The 20999-nt window shown below is 39.7% G+C and overlaps 1 long non-coding RNA gene across 2 annotated transcripts; it reads left to right on the top strand.

The window, feature by feature from the left end:
- The first annotated feature begins 7598 nt into the window (after window positions 1-7598).
- Window positions 7599-19941, top strand: LOC109616295. 2 transcript variants are annotated; one of them, XR_002197407.2, is made up of 4 exons: window positions 7599-7890; window positions 7981-8051; window positions 18206-18274; window positions 18951-19941. It is a non-coding gene; the product is annotated as an uncharacterized LOC109616295 (long non-coding RNA). The 2 variants fall into 2 exon arrangements; XR_002197406.1 differs by lacking the exon at window positions 18951-19941 and having other exon boundaries at window positions 18206-18291.
- Window positions 19942-20999: the final 1058 nt, after the last annotated feature.

The raw sequence follows: 20999 nt of genomic DNA, 5'->3' as shown, positions 1-20999 counted from the left end.
AGTTAGTAGCCCAGAAATGAGAGAAATAGAATCAGCCGTTGAAAGTAATTGGGACTCAACTAGCTGATCCGAAAAATAGACTAATTACGAATCGTCGTTATATTCTACTGAACCCCTAAAAGAACATCAAAATTACCGGCCCCAACAATGAATTGACACAGCAAAACAATGGGATGTAGCAAATCTCTGCTATTTGTGTTCACCCAAAACGAGGAGAATTATGTTTTTTGCTCTCTTTTATGTGTCCATATTTTGTTTGAAGTATTTTGATTTATGTCCCATCATATATATATTTTTCTCATGTGCCTTAAGGGGTTCCGTTGGCAACTATAATAATAATAATGATGCATTATATTTATATAGCGCCCAAAGACGCTGCACAAAAGTGACATGGAACAGAAAACAAACAGAAACAAAATAAATTCTATGAGAAAGCAACGAAGATTGAGAGTGTGTGATTTGACGTGTTAGGTGTGGTAGGCGATACTGAACAGATGAGTCTTGAGGCGTTGCTGGAAGATGGGGATAGTCTCAGAGTCACAGATGGTTTTGGGGAGAGAGTTCCAGAGCCTAGGAGCAACCCTTGAGAATGCCCTGTCACCAAAGCCTTTGAGTTTGGACTTGGGGATTATGAGGTGTCCTGCAGTACTGGAACAGAGTGTGTGTGTTGGTTGATATGGAAGAAGAAGGTTGGAGACTTAGGCAGGGGTGATATTGTTTATGGCTTTACATGTCAATAGGAGGATCTTGTAATTGATTCGTTGGGAGATAGGAAGCCAGTGTAACTCATAGAGGATAGGGGTGACATGCTGCCGGGACCGTGTGTGTGTGAGTAGTCTGGCTGCAGAGTTTTGAACCATTTGGAACTTATGGAGATGTAGATTTGATGCCGGTGAGTAGGGAGTTGCAGTAGTCAAGACGGGAGGTTATGAATGCATGTATTAGGGTTTCAGCAGCAGGACGGGCAAAGATGGAAGAATGAAGATTTTACAGTCTGTTTGACGTGCTGATCAAAGGAGAGTGTAGAGTCCAGAATGATGCCAAGTTTACGTGCGTGGGGGGATAGGGAAACAACAGTGTCATTGATGCTGAGATTGAAGGTGCCATATATTTGTGTATCATCAGCATAGCAGTGGAAATTTATGTTGAAGTGGATTTGACCAAGGGGAAGGATGTAGATGATGAAGAGTAGGGGACCAAGTACTAAGCCCTGGGGGACACCTTGAGTGACTGTGGCTGAATCTCAGTTTAGGCCTTTGAGTGCGATGAAATGGGTTTGGTTAGTGAGATAGGAATTTAGCCAGGAGAGTGTAGTTCCATCAACACCCAGCCCCTCAAGCCTGGTAAGCAGAATCTGGTGATTAATGGCGTTAAAGGCAGCACTCAAGTCGAGGAGAATCAGGATGTTTAGGGAACCAGCATCAGCAGAGAGAAGGTCGTTGACAAATTTGAGGAGTGCAGTTTCTGTGCTATGGATTGGCTGGAAACCAGACTGAAGAGGCTCATAGTAGGCTTGGAGCTGTGAGGCAACAATTCTTTAAAGATTTTTTTTGCCAGGAAGGGGAGGTTGGAGATGGGGCGGAAATTGTTAAGGATGGTGTTGTCTAGTCCAGGTTTCTTTAGGATGGGGGTGACAGCAGCAGCTTTGTAGCAGCAGGGGACAGTACCGTTGGTGAGGGAGAGGTTGACTATGTGGACAGAGAGCAGATAAGGAGGCTTTAAGCAGGACTGTTGGAAGAGGATCCAGAGAGCAGGTAGTATTTTTGGATGTCATTATGAGTTTTGTGATGTAAGGGGAATCAACCGGACTGAATGAGGAGAGGTGAGAGTCCTGGGCAGCGGGTGGACAAATATGGAGGTTAACAGTAGGGGGGATGTGGTAGATTAATTAGATAGTGAGGAGTTTATTGTTGTTATTTTATCTTTAAAAAACTGCAAAAAATAGTTAGCAAGTTTAGTGGAGGGGCTAGAGAGTGAGTCATTACAGGGCTGAAGTAGTTTGGGCTGAAGTAGTTTGACAGTAGAGAAGAGGGTCTTGGAGTTCATACAGGAGCTGTTGAGTTTGTTTGAGATGTAGGACGAAGCAACACTGAGGGCATCTCTGTAAGCTGAAAGGTGGTGTTTGTTGACTTCAGTGTGAACAGTGAGCCCCGATTTTCTCACCCGGCGTTCAAGGCGACGACCAACTTGCTTCATGGTTCGGAGCTCAGATGTAAACCAAAGAGGGATGAGGAGGTGAAAGAAACATGTCTAGTTTTAGTGGTGCCAGTGAGTTGAGGGAGACAGACATAGCAGTGTTGAGATGGTTAGCTTGTTCTTCAGGTGATTTGAGGGTGGAATCAATTGGAAGAGCAGAGCAGATGGCATCTGATAGTTGGAAAGGGTCAACAGCTTTGATGTTATGAAAGGAGATTATGCGCTTGTCATTGTTGTGTGGTATGTTGATTCTGTGATACGTTTCAACATTTGTGTTGAAAATCAATATTTTCTATTAGGTTTACTGTTTTCAAAGAGCTTAAAAAACTAACTGAATTAGGCTCACGCCGCATATCAGGCATTGCTGATGTCACATAAATGTAGCCTGTGTTGTTGTTTTGCGCCTGAGACATTGCCAGCTACATTATATGTTCACTGATAGATGTCATGGTTCAGGGATGAGAAGAGTTTCAGTAAGGCTGAAAAGCACAATAAATAGGTACATATGGAGGAATGCAGTCTGTTTCAGAGCAACATCATTGTACAATCATAGTGAAAACTGTGCAAATACTTGTTTTATTGTCTCAAATGTTTTATGCTTTTAAGAACAATGAGTATTTTAAATTACATTTGTATTTAAAATTCACCTGTCAATTTTTGTTTGGTGTGTAATCTATGACTATATTAAAGTTTACAAAATGTGATTTTATGTGTATGTTAAACAGTTGAAACCGAATTACTGTAATGCTCTGTACATAAAAAAAGTAATTGAGATTATGCAATTATTTTCCAAAGAAAAAACGAATTGCATCCCCCTTATAGTCTTTTAAATTAATACAATTAACTAAAATACTTATATGTATGTAATATATTTATGTAAGGTAATCATCCCATGTTTTATGAACTGAAATAAATAAATCCTAGAAGTTTTATATACAGTGGGGAGAACAAGTATTTGATACACTGCCGATTTTACAGGTTTTCCCACTTACAAAGCATGTCATTTTTATCATAGGTACCATTCAACTGTGAGTGATGTAATCTAAAACAAAAATCCAGAAAATCACATTGTATGATTTTTAAGTAATTAATTTGCATTTTATTGCATGACATAAGTATTTGATACATCAGAAAAGCAGAAGTAAATATTTGGTACAGAAACCTTTGTTTGCAATTACAGAGATCATACGTTTCCTGTAGTTCTTGACCAGGTTTGCACACACTGCAGCAGGGATTTTGGCCCACTCCTCCATACAGACCTTCTCCAGATCCTTCAGGTTTCGGGGCTGTCGCTGGGCAATACAGACTTTCAGCTCCCTCCAAAGATTTTCTATTGGGTTCAGGTCTGGAGACTGGCTAGGCCACTCCAGGACCTTGAGATTGACCATCATCTTGAACTTCTTCCCTTTTCTAATAATTGCGCCAACAAGTATCAAATGCTTGTTCTCCCCACTGTACACTCATATGTATCTATAATATTCAATACTTCATCCATACTGTTCATTCTCTTCATCCTACTCCTTCAAAAATGTATGCTAGTTTACATTTAATGTATATTACTGCCATACTTGCCATACTTATAGTATTCAATACTACTACCAATTTTGCTACTAGTTTACAGTACTGTTTTAAACTGCTGCAAAGTACATTGCAATGCCTATTATTGCTTTATCTTCTTGCTATACATTTGCTGTGTATAATTTTTTTCTCCTTAAGTTATCACTACGTAGTTGTAGTGTGCTATTCCACAATTCATAAGCTTATTACATTCATATGTATCTACTGTATAATATTCAATAATTCTACAAACTTCTGCTAGATTACATTTATGTATATTACTGCCATACATGAATCATAAATGATCAATAATACTTTCCAGATTGCTGCTAGTTTACAGTACACTTTTCTTTTAAACTGCTGCGAGTGTACAGTGTTATGTAGGTTTTTGCTTTATATTTTTTTTTGTCTGGCTATATTTTAATTATATGTTCTTCTTACTACGTAGTTGTCGCGGGCCATTAGACAATAATTTAATTGTGCAGTATGACACTGTGTTGTTCGGTGCATTTGACAAATAAAACTTGAAACCAACCTTGAGGATTTGAGATGGATATATTCAATAGAAATATATATATTTTACTTGAATGCAACTAGGAATTTCTTACCCTAACCGGAATATTAATGTTTCTTATAATGAAAGAATGGGGAAAATTTTTAACAGCAGAAACAATTTATTACATGCATCTGTGACATTAAATATTAACATATCCTCTTTAAACACACAATACAATGATTACAAAGATCCTCTGAACAAAGTACCGGAAGCCTTTCAAAATAGTCCTCTTAGCCCTATCTGGGTGGCAAAGCTCATTATCTCAACCTGCCTACAAAAGCTTATTAATTGCAGCCGGACGCTATTGTTTACAGTTTGCATTGGTGTCAATATTTTATCCAGGTCAATGCCACATTCACGGATCTAGGTCGAAGATGTATCCAGGTCAACTCTGTAGTCGAGATGTTCAGTCAGGCCTGGCAATCTAAAAAAGGTCACAGAGTATGGTGGTCACTTTGAAGTTAATTATATTATTCTTTCCCTTGGTGGTTGTGGCCAAGCGTAAGTGGAAGAGGTGAGTATAAGGGAAAGCCCTCAGGCAGACTAACGTAAAAGTGGGTCATGCGCTCCCTTACCCATTGAAGTTTCCTGCTTATGCCTATATCTGCAGAACAGTTTCCTACTTAAGTCTATAGCTACAGAATAGCTTGAAAGTCATCATTCACTGTAAGCTGTCTACTTCCTCCATTCTTGGCAGTAGCGACAAGTGGAAAGCAAGTCCAGCGATACATACGTCAGGCTGTCTTTACATTGTGTATTAGCACCAGTCAGAGACATTTGAATGAGTTGGAAAACTGACCCAGTTTTCGTATTGTCTTATCACTGAATAACAAAACACCTTTCAAGGTTTTCAAAATGTAATTCAAGACTAAATAATCACAGGAATTTATTAATTACATCATAGGCTTTAGAGTGAGTGATTCTACAACCTTTCAACCTACATACTAAGGCTAATCATCAACAAGCGATGTTATCAACATGAGGTAAACAAATCAAAATTCAAAGTTTGGTGTACACTTGTTAATCTTCACAGCTGTAGGTGGATGAACCTCCCTGGGTTGTTTGGTGTACTCCTGTGGTTGTCTTAAGCCCCCCGGACCTGACCCATATATGTTCAGGCAACCTGATGACTGGTCTTTTTAGTCCACATAATGGCAGCATTCAACTGCAGATATGGCTGAGTAACACACAGACACATTTGTGCTACGCACACACACACACACACATGCGTTCAGCCACGCTTGCACACACACAAACATGCGTTTAGCCACGCTTGAACACACACACACACACACTCACACACACACACACACAAAACCTACCAGCTGGGAGGTAAAGAGTGTGATGAAGAGGATGACTGTTCTAATTAGCTTTTTCTCTGCATATTGACCACCATTACATTCGATTGATTTGGGGAGAGCACGGCATGGATTTATGGATCTAGCTGACTCTCAAAGTCATGTTTCCTTCCAAAGATTTTATGCGACTCGAGTAATGTCTTGTAAGAAAACAAATGATGTAAGAAAAAGTATAATAAAAGTACAGCTCCGGAAAAAAATAAGAGACCACTGCACCTTTTCATTCCTTTCCAATGAAGTGAGTTTGAGTGAGGAAGTGAGTTTTGAGTGAGGAACAGAAGGGTTAAAACTAAGAGACCACTGCAAATCGAAAGGCTTCTGTTACTCACTCAACCTTCCTTTTCAACTTTTTAGGAAAGAAAACGGTGCAGTTGTCTCTTAATTGTTTCCGGAGATGTATATATTAATAAATAAGTGCAGTGGGTTCACATTTAAAAGGAAGTTCATCTAGGAATTTCAGGTGGAATTCATGTTTCTAAATTCTGTTGGTTTTCCTTTTTTTGTTGTTAATTATGCTTCAGAAACTTAAAAGACACAAACGTGAAGAAGGTATAAAACCGAAATTGTGCTCTGAATTTCTGATGCATATTTGAATAAATGGAAAACCAACTAAATCAAGAAACCAGAATTCTATGACTTCTTCCCGAGTGCAAACTCAATGCAGTTTTTCACTTATTTAATTACACAGACTTGGGAAAGTGCGATTGAACTACTTTTATGTATTATATATAAAATCTATTAATGTGTATTCATTGTCACTCTGTTCATTCAACGTGGTGGGTTCTTTTTACAGCGTGTGACCTAGCTATTGGCAAAGTTGGAAATGTGAATACTCACATGAAAATCTTTGGACTATTGATTGGAAAGTTTGTTTCTCCCCAATCCTCCAGAGCAGGAAATACACAGGCCTCCCCAAAACACTGGAAACATATTCACATACACACACACACACACATGCACGCATCCACACACCTTTGATTGACGGCTCAAAAGAAGTGAACAGCGTTAGGTAGTTGGCACATTATTACACAGTGACCTATATGGCTGTGCATAACTGGGCATTATGTGGTTGGAAAGGTGCGTTTCTTTCTTTGCTGACAGTATGCCAGAGTTTGACTCCTTGTAACTCCGCAACTGGGTCACAGGGGGATTTAAACCCCCGCTGCCAATCATTTTAGACAAAGGTGCCAGTGTTGCTGTTTAGATTTCTTATTTCATAGATAACTAAAAGGATTTATGCAATGGCAATTTTTCTGACCCAGTTATTTGGATAGAATAGGAACATTCATGTAAGCCAGGAAGTCTGCATGGATGTACGTATAATTTATTGGGCAGATTCGAAAATGGAATTTATTCTGAGCAATTTTTTGTATTGAGTCCATCCTTTGACATGTAATGACAAACGTCCTACATCTGCCCTTTGAAGCGTACATAGGAACACCATACACTTGGCTGCTCAATTGAATAGGTCATTAAGTTGGTCAGAACAAGAATGGGATATAAGAATGGAAGGGTTATTCTACAGTACATACACATGTAAGGTTAATATATATCATGTGGTAGGTATCATAGCAGGTAAGAGCCGTGGGCAGCAAGCTGAATGTGTTGGTGATTATCCCATGGATAACCATACCATAAAAACACACTTGGCTAGCCAACCAAATGCAGTAGTTAAACATACTTTTTCGAGACGCCTGTTGACGTTTTTCCATTACATGCGCATGGTGTTAACATTGCTAGCAAACCAGCTCGATCGGTAACCCATGAAATGCAGTGTTGCCAGATGGGGCTGTTTCTGTGAAAATTGACTATTTTTAATGAGGGTGCAGGCAAAACTGGACTGGGACTAGTCAATTTACAGATGGTAGATGGTATAGAAAAAATTGGGTACATGCGGTTTTATTGTGGAGTCTGCAGGTGAGTGTGCAGTTTACAGTCAGTGAAATCTGGCGACCCTGAAGACATGTCATTGCGCATACAGGACATGCTAAACTCTTGGGGGATGTAGGACCAACGCAAAACAAACGCAGACATAGTCGTTGGAAGAAGCGGTGCTGGGACGCTAGTGCCCACTGTCACAGCCTCAGCACCCCCTGATGAGATTCAAAACCTCACTATATATTTGACTTTTTGTCCACTAATGATGCATTCCATAGGCGGAAATCCCGACGCGATGCCCCCATCCTGGGGAAAACTATGATTTGTCCCCCCCAATATATCACTGTAAGTATAACTATGTAATTTCAATAATATTATTATGATGTAATGAAAGCACCTATCGACGATTATCAACGTTTAATAGCACGTTTTTAGGTTTCAAAAGATTCGCCTCACAATGGTTTGATCCACTGCCCTCCAGCCTTGAGCAGCCGCACCTTGTTCAGGTACAGTACATGCATGGGTGGGAGTCTGACAGTCTGTCGTTGGTGGCTGACTTTTAGTAATAGTTCAAACAAAGGATATGTTATACATTTATTTACTTCTAACACTCAATACAATAAAACACAAACGTCACCAGCCTTCATTTTCACTAAATTGAATTACAGGTCACACTTTATGTTAGCTAGCGGTTAGCTGACATTTGCTAGCAAGCTACAGTAACATTAACCAGTGTTTGCAGATGTTTGAATACAAGACAATTAGATAAGTTTACAGTGCAATGTACACTCACCTAAAGGATTATTAGGAACACCTGTTCAATTTCTCATTAATGCAATTATCTAATCAACCAATCACATGGCAGTTGCTTCAATGCATTTAGGGGTGTGGTCCTGGTCAAGACAATCTCCTGAACTCCAAACTGAATGTCAGAATGGGAAAGAAAGGTGATTTAAGCAATTTTGAGCGTGGCATGGTTGTTGGTGCCAGACGGGCCGGTCTGAGTATTTCACAATCTGCTCAGTTATTGGGATTTTCACGCACAACCATTTCTAGGGTTTACAAAGAATGGTGTGAAAAGGGAAAAACATCCAGTATGCGGCAGTCCTGTGGGCGAAAATGCCTTGTTGATGCTAGAGGTCAGAGGAGAATGGGCCGACTGATTCAAGCTGATAGAAGAGCAACTTTGACTGAAATAACCACTTGTTACAACCGAGGTATGCAGCAAAGCATTTGTGAAGCCACAACACGCACAACCTTGAGGCGGATGCGCTACAACAGCAGAAGACCCCACCGGGTACCACTCATCTCCAATACAAATAAGAAAAAGAAGCTACAATTTGCACGAGCTCACCAAAATTGGACAGTTGAAGACTGGAAGAATGTTGCCTGGTCTGATGAGTCTCGATTTCTGTTGAGACATTCAGATGGTAGAGTCAGAATTTGGCGTAAACAGAATGAGAACATGGATCCATCATGCCTTGTTACCACTGTGCAGGCTGGTGATGGTGGTGTAATGGTGTGGGGGATGTCTTCTTGGCACACTTTAGGCCCCCTTAGTGCCAATTGGGCATCGTTTAAATGCCATGACCTACCTGAGCATTGTTTCTGACCATGTTCACCCCTTTATGACCACCATGTACCCATCCTCTGATGGCTACTTCCAGCAGGATAATGCACCATGTCACAAAGCTCGAATCATTTCAAATTGGTTTCTTGAACATGACAATGAGTTCACTGTACTGAAATTGCCCCCACAGTCACCAGATCTCAACCCAATAGAGCATCTTTGGGATGTGGTGGAACGGGAGCTTCGTGCCCTGGATGTGCATCCCACAAATCTCCATCAACTGCAAGATGCTATCCTATCAATATGGGCCAACATTTCTAAAGAATGCTTTCAGCACCTTGTTGAATCAATGCCACGTAGAAGGCGAAAGGGGGTCAAACACAGTTTTAGTATGGTGTTCCTAATAATCCTTTAGGTGAGTGCAGTGTTCCTTAGCTGGCAAGGTGATTGTGTTTGTGTCTATCGTCTGAAAGGCACAGAGTGCACGTAGCTATTGTGAGGTTAATCCAGTAAGTTTGTTTTATGTTGGTTCACACAATAGCTGAATTTGCAGAGCTACAGTAGTGAGCCAACCGATGGCACAAACTAAAACAGTATTACAGCACTACTTTTGTTTTTTTTGCCTAGGATTATGATGCCACTGTATAATCAAAGCTAGCTATAAAGTGCTGGCTCATTCGCTCCAAATGCTAGCTGAATGTATTGACGTACTTAGATAGCTATCATCATAGTGATGAAAAAGCGCTATTACAAAATGGATGAGATTGTTAAGTGTATAGTGCTTTAGTGAGCAAGTTTATTGAGGTAAGAAATTATTTGACTCCTCATTTATTTAATAACCATATTTAAAGGTTGATGTTATGAAACTGAAGCAAGTGAAATTGTCTGCCAACTTCCTTTTCTATTGGTCAAGTTGCTGTTGATGTATGGATACTTTTACTGTAACGTCTGCTCTGCGTGGCTCATCGGCTCCCCTTCCTCTCCGGTGCTCCTCCTCTCTGGTGCTCCTCCTCGCCGGTGTACTGCAGCAGCACATTCCAAGGACGCACCTGTTTCCAATCACTGTTTTCTGTTTATATTGTGTTTGTTAGCGACCACACCTCCCTTAATGTACATTTTAGCGGCCTAAACATCTACATCGTCACAATGCGCGATCGGAATTATAGATGAATAGATCAGGGTCTATTTTTTTAAAAATGTTTTGGTCAATTTGAGATCCAGTGCTATTCAAAGAACTGGGGCTATAGCCCTGGACGCCCAGGCCTAGGGACGCCACGGTCTTGCAGATTGACTTTGACAAGTTAAAAAATATATCTGATATTCTAAAACTTTGTATCAGGTTGCATAAAGATTGGTAATAATGTACTTAATGCTGAGACAAAATTGTCTCAACTGTTTGATTTGAGAAGTAAATGTTTTCAAAAAGAGGTTTTGACATTTAACTTTTTTTTTTTTTTATGCTGTGGTATCAAACTGACTGTCATACAATTTTATTGCAACATTCTAAAACCTAGCAGTCATGTTGTAATCATGTTGTTGGACCTGAACCCCAAAGAGTGAATGCATGAACCGAGGGCAACACCTAAACATGCATTGACCGAAACGGTGATACTGGCCACGGGCCGAGAGGGCATCCCTTCCAGGGGGCCAAACCACCGCTCCAACTCTGGGGCCATGGGCACATTTCAAGCCAAACACACATCAAAGAGATCATTCAATACGAGGCATTACCCACAGGATAACGAAGAACCGCGGAACGCAACCTTGACAGTGACAAACTACAAACAATAACACACAGGGTGAATCTAACCCAAAATGTTCAGTTGAATGTCCAAGAGCAACAGATTCACCAAGAAAGGTAGAACAAATATTTATATATACTCTCTCAGGGACAACATCAGTCGAAAATGAACTCAACCTGAACAACCAGGTTTGTGAACCATAAGTAATTTTTAATTATCCAGAACACTGTTGTCACTTATTTCATCAACTTTGTGTATTTATGCATTATGCAACACAGGATTTTATCTGCAGTATTAACTGGAACTTTTAATTGTTTTTCAGCATGAATTGTCTAAGGTTAATGAGAGAAACCTTTTGTTTTAATTTGCTGCCTACTCATGTCCAGAAACACTATTCTCTCCAGACTCTTGCATTTAGTATGAGCTGTTGTATGGACAGTTTGAATTGGTAATGCACTTTAAATCCCTCATGTATTCAGAGAACAAAGGAACCTACAAAAAATAAAAACCCGCCTAGAATCATGTCCTGGGGCTAATTTTCACAAAATTATTTAACTGTTTTACCAAACAGTAGAGCATTGGGTCATGCACCATTGTTGATGTTCTTGTGTTTACTGGACTGTGTTGTCTTTCTTTTTGTTTACCATGGTAGTAATCATAATCATATCATATCAATGACAAGCTGAATTAAGAGTGGATTTGAGAAATATTATAAACCAGGTGGTTGGAATCTGGAATGCTGATTGGCATGGTATGAGACAGTTTATCATGGGTATGAAGTCACATTACTTTTAATGTAACCAGTTTATAAAAGCAATAAGGCATCTCAGCAGTTTGTGATGTATTGCCAATATACCACGGCTAAGCGCTGTGTCCAGGCACTCCACAATGCGTTGTTTCTAATAACAGGCAGGGTATATTGGACGTAAACCACAACCCCTTGTGCCTTATTGCTTAGTTATATGATGCCTGTATCACAGCATTTAATCAGACTCTTACCTCATAGACTAAAATTAGGCAAGCAATTCAATGTACAAGAATGCCTTTTACATGCTGGCTTAGTAAGTACATTTATAGTGCACTGAGAAAAAACATTTAAAAGACATATTTTCAACTTCTTAATTGAATGGCTGCATCACAAATGGTTCTGTTTACTCAGTGTGGTGTACATATGGTACATTTCACCAGGCCTGCTCACAACTGATGCCCTGGATAGAGAATAGGGGGCCATTTTAATTGAATTTAGTTTCCTATTTCAGAATAGTTGCTTTACATAGAATTAAGTACACAGATTTTCTCAGACAGCCAATACACAGTAAATATAGGTTTCTAAATGGTTAACACAAATAATGTAATTTGCAAAACAATGCCCTAAATTAATCATTACGTTCATTTAACAAAATGCCTCTGATCTCTTTAAAAAAGTTAATTGTAGAAAACCAGTAAGAGGTGTGCCGCAGAATAAATAAATAAATGGTGTATTGGAGTGTTTATGGGTAATTGAATGTTGTTAGGTTATGTTTCCTAAATTGTATTAATCTTGTATGCCTAGTTTCCAGCCCTTCAACACAGTAACATGTGACCCTTTGACCCTGTTGATTGGTCAAAAGCAGTGCGCTACACAAGGAACTCATTCCTACGGGGAGGAAACTGTTGGAACACAAAAGTCTAGAAGAAATGTAAAGAAATGACAAAAGGTTAAGGACTGTCAGGTCCTGGCTATGAGGATGCCCCTGGCCTCTACACTGGGGGCCATAGTCAGAACCTGGCAGGGAATCTCTGTGTTTTATTTCAGTACGGGGCAGCTGGCCTGCGTTGAGCGTTGCCTGTGATTGGGGACCCTATTTAAGGTTCCCTTATTTTCATGGTGTTGTTGGTGATTGTTTGTGTGCTGTTCCTTTTTGGTTCAATAAATCTGCCTTTTGGACCTGTTGATCTACCAACATGCCTGTGATGACTTCCGGCACCCACCAAACCGTGACAAGGACCAAAAACTGTGGAAAACCCAATAAGCTGTCTGGATCTAATGTGTGGTACTTGAAGTTAACTTCCTTTACAGACAGAAGGAAATTCAATATTGCTTGCTCAGCATCAGAGTAATCTGGCACCTAAGTACATGCTTTGATCATGAAGAAAAGTCTTACAAGAAATACTTGATAGGCAGGAAAAAGAACAAAATGCAGCAAAAATATTACAAATTCTGCAAGAAACCCAGAAGATTTTACCACAAAAATGAGGCAACAGTTGTAAGGGAGACCATGCAAAATACTGATTTGTATTTGTATTAATGTTTCTTTGTGTTTCCTTGAACTTTATCATATTTTAAGCAAATAAAGGCTGTTCAAATAAATGGTTTCAACTAAAACCCGGTTCCAATAACGTTGGGACGCTGTATAAAATGTACAGAATACAATGATTTTAACCCTATATTCAATAGACAACACCAAATGTTGAAACTAAGAAACGTCATTGTTTTTTGAAAAATATATACCCACTTGGAATTTAATGTTCACATGGGTTGCGGGAGTAAGGAACCAGGCGCAGGCGGAATGCGGTCGGTATTGGCTTTAATTAAACAAATACCACGCACGACCAAACAAAAGTAAATTGCTGACTTAAGCAGCAAAACGACTGTACATAAAGGTTCTAAAGACTTACATGTAACAGCAACACACTCAACAACGATGATGATCCACAATTGCGGGGAGCAGAGGGGAAACATTTAAACACTTACAAACGATGTGATAGTTGTGCATGGTTAAAGACAACTGACACAAAACAAGTCCGAGATAAGTTCAAACGTGATGGGAACTGAGGGTGCACGGAAGTGTGGCGCTGCTGCTCGCCGTACCGTGACACCACAACACATTTAAAAAAAAGCTGGGACAGGGGCAACCAAACACTGGAAAAGTTGTGTAATGCTAAAAAAAAAATAATAACCTGGCGGAACATCTTCATCCGCTTATCCGGTATTGGGTCGCGGGGGCAGCAGCTCCACATCTCAAAACTAAGTAGGTTAATTGGCAACAGGACAGTAACATGATAGGGTATACAACGAGCAACCCAGAGAGGATGTGTCTTTCAGAAGTAAAATGGAGAGGGGTTCAGCACTCTGTGAAGCTCTGCACAGGCAAATATTGCAACAATTTGAGAATAACATTTTTCAATGTAGAATTGCAAAGAGTTTGTGGATCTCATAATCTATGGTGTAAAATATTATAAAAAGATGAAGAAAATCCAAATAAATCTCTATACGCAAAGGACAAGGCCATAAACCAAGATACAATTCTGTAGTGGACATCACTGCATGGGCTCAGGAACACTTGGAAAAACCACTGTCCGTGAACACAATACGTCGCAGCATCCACAAATGTAACAAGATCCAGTACTGCTACCGCCTTCTCTGGGACCGAGCTCAATTCATTAAGATGGACTGAGACGAAGTGGAAAACTGTCCTGTAGTATGACAAATCAAAATGTCAAGGTATTTTTGTGAATCATGGACGCAGCGTCTTCCAGGCTAAAGAGAAGAGGGACCATCCAGCTTGTTATCAGCGCACAGTTCAAAAGCCAGCATATGTGATGGTATTCAGGTGCATTACAGTTTTTTTGGATTGCTTAAGCACGATTTTCAAAACAGGGCCCGTGTTCTCAAAACACTACACACAATTAGCACAACCACACACCCAATTAGCAAAACACTACAGATCCTTTGCATAATTAAACACTCTTGTAAAAACTATACACTTCTGTTTAAAAAACACACTTTGTTACCATATGAAACACACATGTTTCACATTACTATACTCTGTTTGCACGAGTTACATTCTGCTGTGATAAACCTAAAACACTTTTAGCACTTCTACTTCCCTATGATTAGAGTAGGCTACCATCAACAAAGTACAAATATACGGAGATAGGGTTGAGGAATGGAGAGTATGGTGGAAGATATAGGACAGTGAAATGTGGATGTTGCTGAAACCAGTTCTGAACCAGAGCAGAGCGGTGGAAAGACACATTGCATATGATCGATTTGATTTGCTGCTGTAATGTTGTGGAGGACCCCATTTTGTGTAATGGCTGCACAGAGTGTTATATTACCCCCACGTTGCCCTGGGACATTGACTATAGCCCTGTGGCCAATTATGTTTCTTCCCCTCCTTCGTGTGCTCGTCAGGTTGAACCCAGCCTCATCTATGTAAATGAACTCATGCTGGATCTCCTCTCCATCTATTCGTAAAGCTTTCTGAAGAACAGTGTCAGGCAAAATTGTGTAGTTCAGTGTAGATGTAGTATACATATTACAGTACAGTAAAAGATTGAGACAGAATGCAAGATCACACTGCTAAAGTGAATACATACCTCTGCATAATCATGCCGCAGTCGTTTCATCCTTTCGGAATTGCGCTCAAAAGGCACTCGATAAATTTGCCTCATTTGAATATGGTTTTTATTTAGGATGCGTGCCAGTGTTGATGTTGAGACCTGATGGATATCGTTGAAACTGGCGTGGTTATTGACAATGTTAGTTTGGAGCTGATTGAGTGTTATAGCATTGTTGGCCAAAACCATGTTTACTATCTCCCTCTCTTGCTGTTCTGTGAACATACCCTATCATGTTACTGTCCTGAGGCCTTCCCCCTTGTCGTTCCTGACCCTCAATCCTATGTAGAAAAAAAAAACAGTATACAATAGTACAGTCATTTCACAGGAAAAGGTAACAGAAGTGCTGATAGTGCATAGAATACAGTACTGTAAGCAGTTACTGAAACCGTGCAGATGTTTTTGATATGATGATATTTTTACAATACCTATTTCCCAGTCGAAATGTTCTTATCACACTTGCCACTGTGTATGGGCTTAGATTTGGCTGTACTCGCAGTCCAGCCTCCCTCAGCGTCAGGCCGTGGTTGACAACGTGGTCAACCAGTGTTGCGCGGATCTCATTTGTCAGATTCGGTCCTCTTTGAGCACCTTCTTGTCTTCCTCTACCTCTACCTCCAGCATGGTCTCCATCTCTTCCTCTTCCTCTGTTGATTCCTCTTCCTCCCCTTCCTCCTCCTCGTTCTCCTCCTCGTCTTACTCTTTCTCTGACTCTTTCCATTGTGCTTAAAGACCAATTAACTCACCTGCTGCTTTTTATAGTGCTTATACACCTGATTGGTGTGTCTACAATTAAGTGTTTGAACACCTGATGACTGTGTTGAACCAATTGGTTGGACGGTGCGGTAATTTGACAGTCAGTGCTTTGGTATTGCAAGGAAGTGACTTCATGATAGATTTTTGTGTGTAATGTATGTTAAGTGTGTTTAGTGTTTTGCAAATCACTGTGTGTAGAGTTTTGCAACAAGTGTGAGGTTGACAATGTGCTTATAGTTTTGCAAATATGGGCTGATGTTTTGCTTCTTGAGTGTAAGGTTTTGCTAATAGTGTACTACTTTTAATTTTAGTGTGTAAGCAATCCAAAAAAACTGTAATGCACATGGCATGGGTGATTTGCACATCTGTGAAGGCTCCATTAATGGTGACCAATATATATATATATGTTTTGGCACAACAATTGCTGTGTTCCAGATGATGTCCTTTTCAGGGATAGCCTTGCTTATTTCAGCAAGACAATGGCAAACCACATTCTGCACGTAATACAACAGCATGGCTCCGTAGAAAAAGAGTCCAGATGAAAATTACAACAAAGGAGACATGCAATCCTGTCAAGCAAGAACTACAACAATTGGTCTCCCCAGTTCCCAAATGCTTACAGAGAATTGTTAAAAGATGAGGTGATGCAACACAGTGGTAAACATGCCCCTGTCACAACCTTTTAGAAACATGTTGCTTTAAAATGGGCATATATTTTTCCAAAAACAATCACATTTCACAGTTTCAACATTTGATATGTTGTCTTTGTACTATTTTCAATTAAATCTAGGGATAAATTATTTGCATATTATTGCATTCTGTTTTTATTTGCATTTTAGGCAGCGTCCCAGCTTTTTTGGAAACATGGTTGTATTTTTTCAGGTATCCTAAGAATTTTGCATTATATGCAAAACATATGCTTAATGTAATTTGCTTTAGATAAAAGTGGCTGCTAAATTAAAGGATTGATCGTGATGTATATAATGATTCTGTTTTAGGAAAGAAAAATCATGGAGCCAAGATAATTATATCCACATGTATTAATAATAACAAAATAATAAATCAACCTATCAGGCTCTTTTAAATGTATCAAATGACAATAAGCCACCAATAGGATTTTGTATTAATCCAGTAGAGGGAAATTGGTAAACTACCCAACTGCTTAGTTTAATTTAAAATCCAAGGTCTAAGTGGCTGTGTGCCAATATTTTTGCATGTTGTTTCATTAACTAGGATGCTACTGTCAAGCATAGTCACATGAATCTATTTCAACACTTTGAATGTCTATGTTAATGGAAAAACAAATTAGATCATTTAATATCATGGTAAAAGTCCCAATTCCAAATTCACCAAAGGTAATGCAACATGCAAAAGGCATTTAGGTGTAATCCTTTAGCAGTGTGTAGTGTGTATGAAGAAGGCTGACGATTAAGCTAGCTCTTTAGGAAAATCACTCTTTATCTTTTGCCACTGAATGGTATGGCGTAAAGGCCATCACCTCGCAGTACGTAAAAAAACAGTTCTGTGAGGTAATTATTCTGACCACTTTACAGTGGACAGGTGGTTAATTTGAGTCAGAACATGTCAGTGGAGTTGTGTTAAGAATGCTTCAGTAAGAAAATGTTAGATTCACATTGTCAGTTGTAGTTGACTGATAAGCACGGTTTTGTTACCGGAGATAATTATCTGCCCTGCTGATCAGCCTCTAGCATCGTGGCTAATTATCCCAGCTAACAGCTAGACATTTCCAACCAATGCTCTTGGCAAATGTACAGACTTTAGTTCCCCTATGTATTTCCTTTGAGTGGACATGGATTCAGTCCATTGCATTCTGAGTTAAAGTTCAGCTTGCAACCCCAACACTTCCTGTTAATCGTTAGCGAAGACAGGAAGTTTTCGTTGACGTTTGCACTCACTTCGACGTAATAGCGGTACATGCACCACGCTCTAGTAGCCTGTAATGGTGTGAGTCCTTGTCTCCCGTAGCATGCTTGACCTGTTGGAAATAACAATTTATCCGTGTTACATAAGGCAGGCGAACACACTCATTTACCAAACACACAACATGCCCAGCCACACACATATACAAGTGACCGCAAGTACGCATGTGCACCCAGACCCACCATCACGAGGGGTAACTGCCAGAAAACATGCAAACTTCAATCTTCACGTAAGAAAGTCATTGATTGATGCCATTCATTTTCCACAGGAGTTTGCTAAACTGTCTTGCGGAAGGGCACGGTGCTAAAAGGTTGAACTTCGGAAAGGATGTCAGCAGGTCAGTTGATAGTGGGGAATTTGGAATGTTACCACACTGTTACATAAAACGACTCACTCTGAAGTAGTCCAATTCTTCCACAAATACAGTAAAAAAGTCTGGTTTTAAATGTTTGACCTCCTCTATTCATGTCTTGCAACACATTCTCATGTATGGAGTATGCTAAACAGAATTGGATTGGATTCTGGAACAAATGCTATGATCAGATGATATGAAAATAGAGCTTTTAAGCCATACACACTGGTAGAATAATAAGAATGAATATGCATGAATATAAAAATATTTTCAATGGCCATTCAGTCTCTGACTTGAATCCCACTGAAAATAAATGGCTTGAATTGAAGAGAGCAGTTCATATGCGCCGACCAAAAGGATCACAAGGACCTGGAAAGATTCTGTATGGAGGAATTTTCTAAGATCCCTCTCAATGTTTTGAGAATTAAACATTTAGCAAAGGCTAAATTCCTCATATTGTGTGGGATTGAAAACAGGGTTAAAAAATATTTGACCCCTTTGTCTTTGAGATAAAAAGATCACTAGTTAAACATGTTTTTTGTATTATAGCATTTCTCCAACACATATTTCTCAGTATTTGTATAATTTGTGTTTAATATTGTCTATTTTATTTCTCATCATTTTAGGGTGCCAATTAGTTTCTGATTTTGTCAATTCCTAGGCCAACTTCTGGAAGATTATTCGCTCCACAGGAAACCGGTCACCTTATCTTCCCAACCAGACAACGTCAACCAAAATGACTGTATAGTTATAGAAGTATTGGCAGCCAATACTGTATGTCTCTGAATGGTGTGAAAAGCGCATGGCGATAAATTGATCAGGACAGTGGACACAACAATAGACAAAGAATGAGCTCTCCGCTTTCTTTGCAATCTCTATTAGCCACTCTGTGTATTCTAGACTCGCTTTAATCCTCTCTTCTCACATCTTTTCACATTTTTCTCTCTTCCTGGGAAATGAGTCACCTTGCGTTACTTGCCTAGCTTACCCTCCTGCGTCAGACTGAGACTCACTGAATTGTGTATGCAGTAAGACCCTCTGTGTTAGTTTACGGGGGTGAAACACTCAACTGGAAAGAGCTTCAAAAAGCAACATGTGTCTTAAGGATTGTCTTTGTGGAAACATGCTGTTCTACCAGCATGCACGTCAATGCTGGCTACGCTATTGGATTAGAGCCATGGCCCTGTGATAGCCCAGATAGCGTGCATTTTGAGTTGGCTATATATTTGCAGTGCTGGCAGGCACCAGACACATAATTCCTGTGGGTCTTTTTATAACCTCAAACCACATTATAATAATTTTACAGTAGGCCTAGGATCTGAGTGACAATGGCCACTGCTGTCGGGTCTAGCATATGGATATTTCACCCAAGATCCATTGATTATGTGCTGGCAGGGAATAATTAATCTTTAACAAATTCTCAAGTTCACTCATAACACACAGAGCAAAGAATGTAGAAAACAACTAGTTTTACTAGTTGAGAAGGAGTTCTAAATACTTTTTTTTGCTCCGTGGGAACGATGCCTTCTTTTCATCAGGCCTTACCATGATTATATTTGTATTGCTGTACGTTTCATTCAAAATTGCCCACCATTATGTAAACGTCACTAAATTAATCTTCAGTCATCAAGCCTTCTTTCAAACTCTTTCTGTTGTCTTATCCTTTGTATAATTTTATGAATATCATTCAGAGAAAATATTTAAATCTGTAACTAAAATTCAAGGAATGGATACTCCCCTTTAGGAAGAGCTTATTTGCTCTGGTATGAATGATTAAATGCCTGTCTTAAAGCAATCAGTCTGTGTCTGCAAGGCTCTGGATTTCTACATTGCTGGCAATGTTCAAAGGTATCTAACATCCAAAGCAGTTACATTTTCTGCTATATATCATTTAATGTTCCACCCAAAGCGAAATTGTTGAACCCCATGTAAATCATTCCTCAACAACGATTGAAACGGTTTCCTTAAGCGACACATTTTATAGATTTAGGAAGATACATTAAATGTAACAGTTTATTATTCTGTGAGTCATGGCGTCAATTACATTTTGTATGAATGTAATATTGATACATAAAACATGCTTTTGTTGAAGCCAGAGATCTGCAGTATCCCATTATACTGTTTGCTTCTGGCTCAAGATAATGCTCAGGCCAGTGGGAGACCATGTCCACTCTCCCGTACCATCTGCACAGCAGTATTTTTTTCCATGACCCCAGTTCTCACGCCCTGCATGAGCCTTTATAACCCCACACTCTGAGCCTTGTGGCTGAGACTCCTGAGCTCCTCTCTGATCTCTGGCCTTCCAGAAAAATCCCTGTCTGAATAGCAGAAGTTGGAGAGGAACTGAAGCCATCTGGGTGATCATTTAATTAGTGCAAGATTGTCTAATTTTGACCGATACTCTAGGCAGTCCATACTGCGACTAATGGTGTTTTCATTGTTGTCTGAGTGGACAAAAGGCAGGGCTGTGTGAATGTTAATTTAGCCAGGCAGAGGGGATGACGGGCAGAGCTGCCCAAGAGAATGACGGGTGGGAGAGGGGGCTTGCAAGCATAAAAGAGTTGTTAATGTCCACGTGAAGACCAAGGCAGTGTCACTGAAAGTCAAGGATGCCATTGTAAAATCTGAAGTATTATTCTGAAACATAGCCAAAACATTGAGCTTTCCAAAACAACAGTCTGAAGCATCATTAAAAATCAAAAGCACTGAT

Source organism: Esox lucius, chromosome 11, assembly GCF_011004845.1.
Source record: "Esox lucius isolate fEsoLuc1 chromosome 11, fEsoLuc1.pri, whole genome shotgun sequence".
NCBI lineage: Eukaryota > Metazoa > Chordata > Actinopteri > Esociformes > Esocidae > Esox > Esox lucius.
Note: the sequence above shows the minus strand (reverse complement) of the source record. Positions and strands in the feature narration are given on the sequence as shown.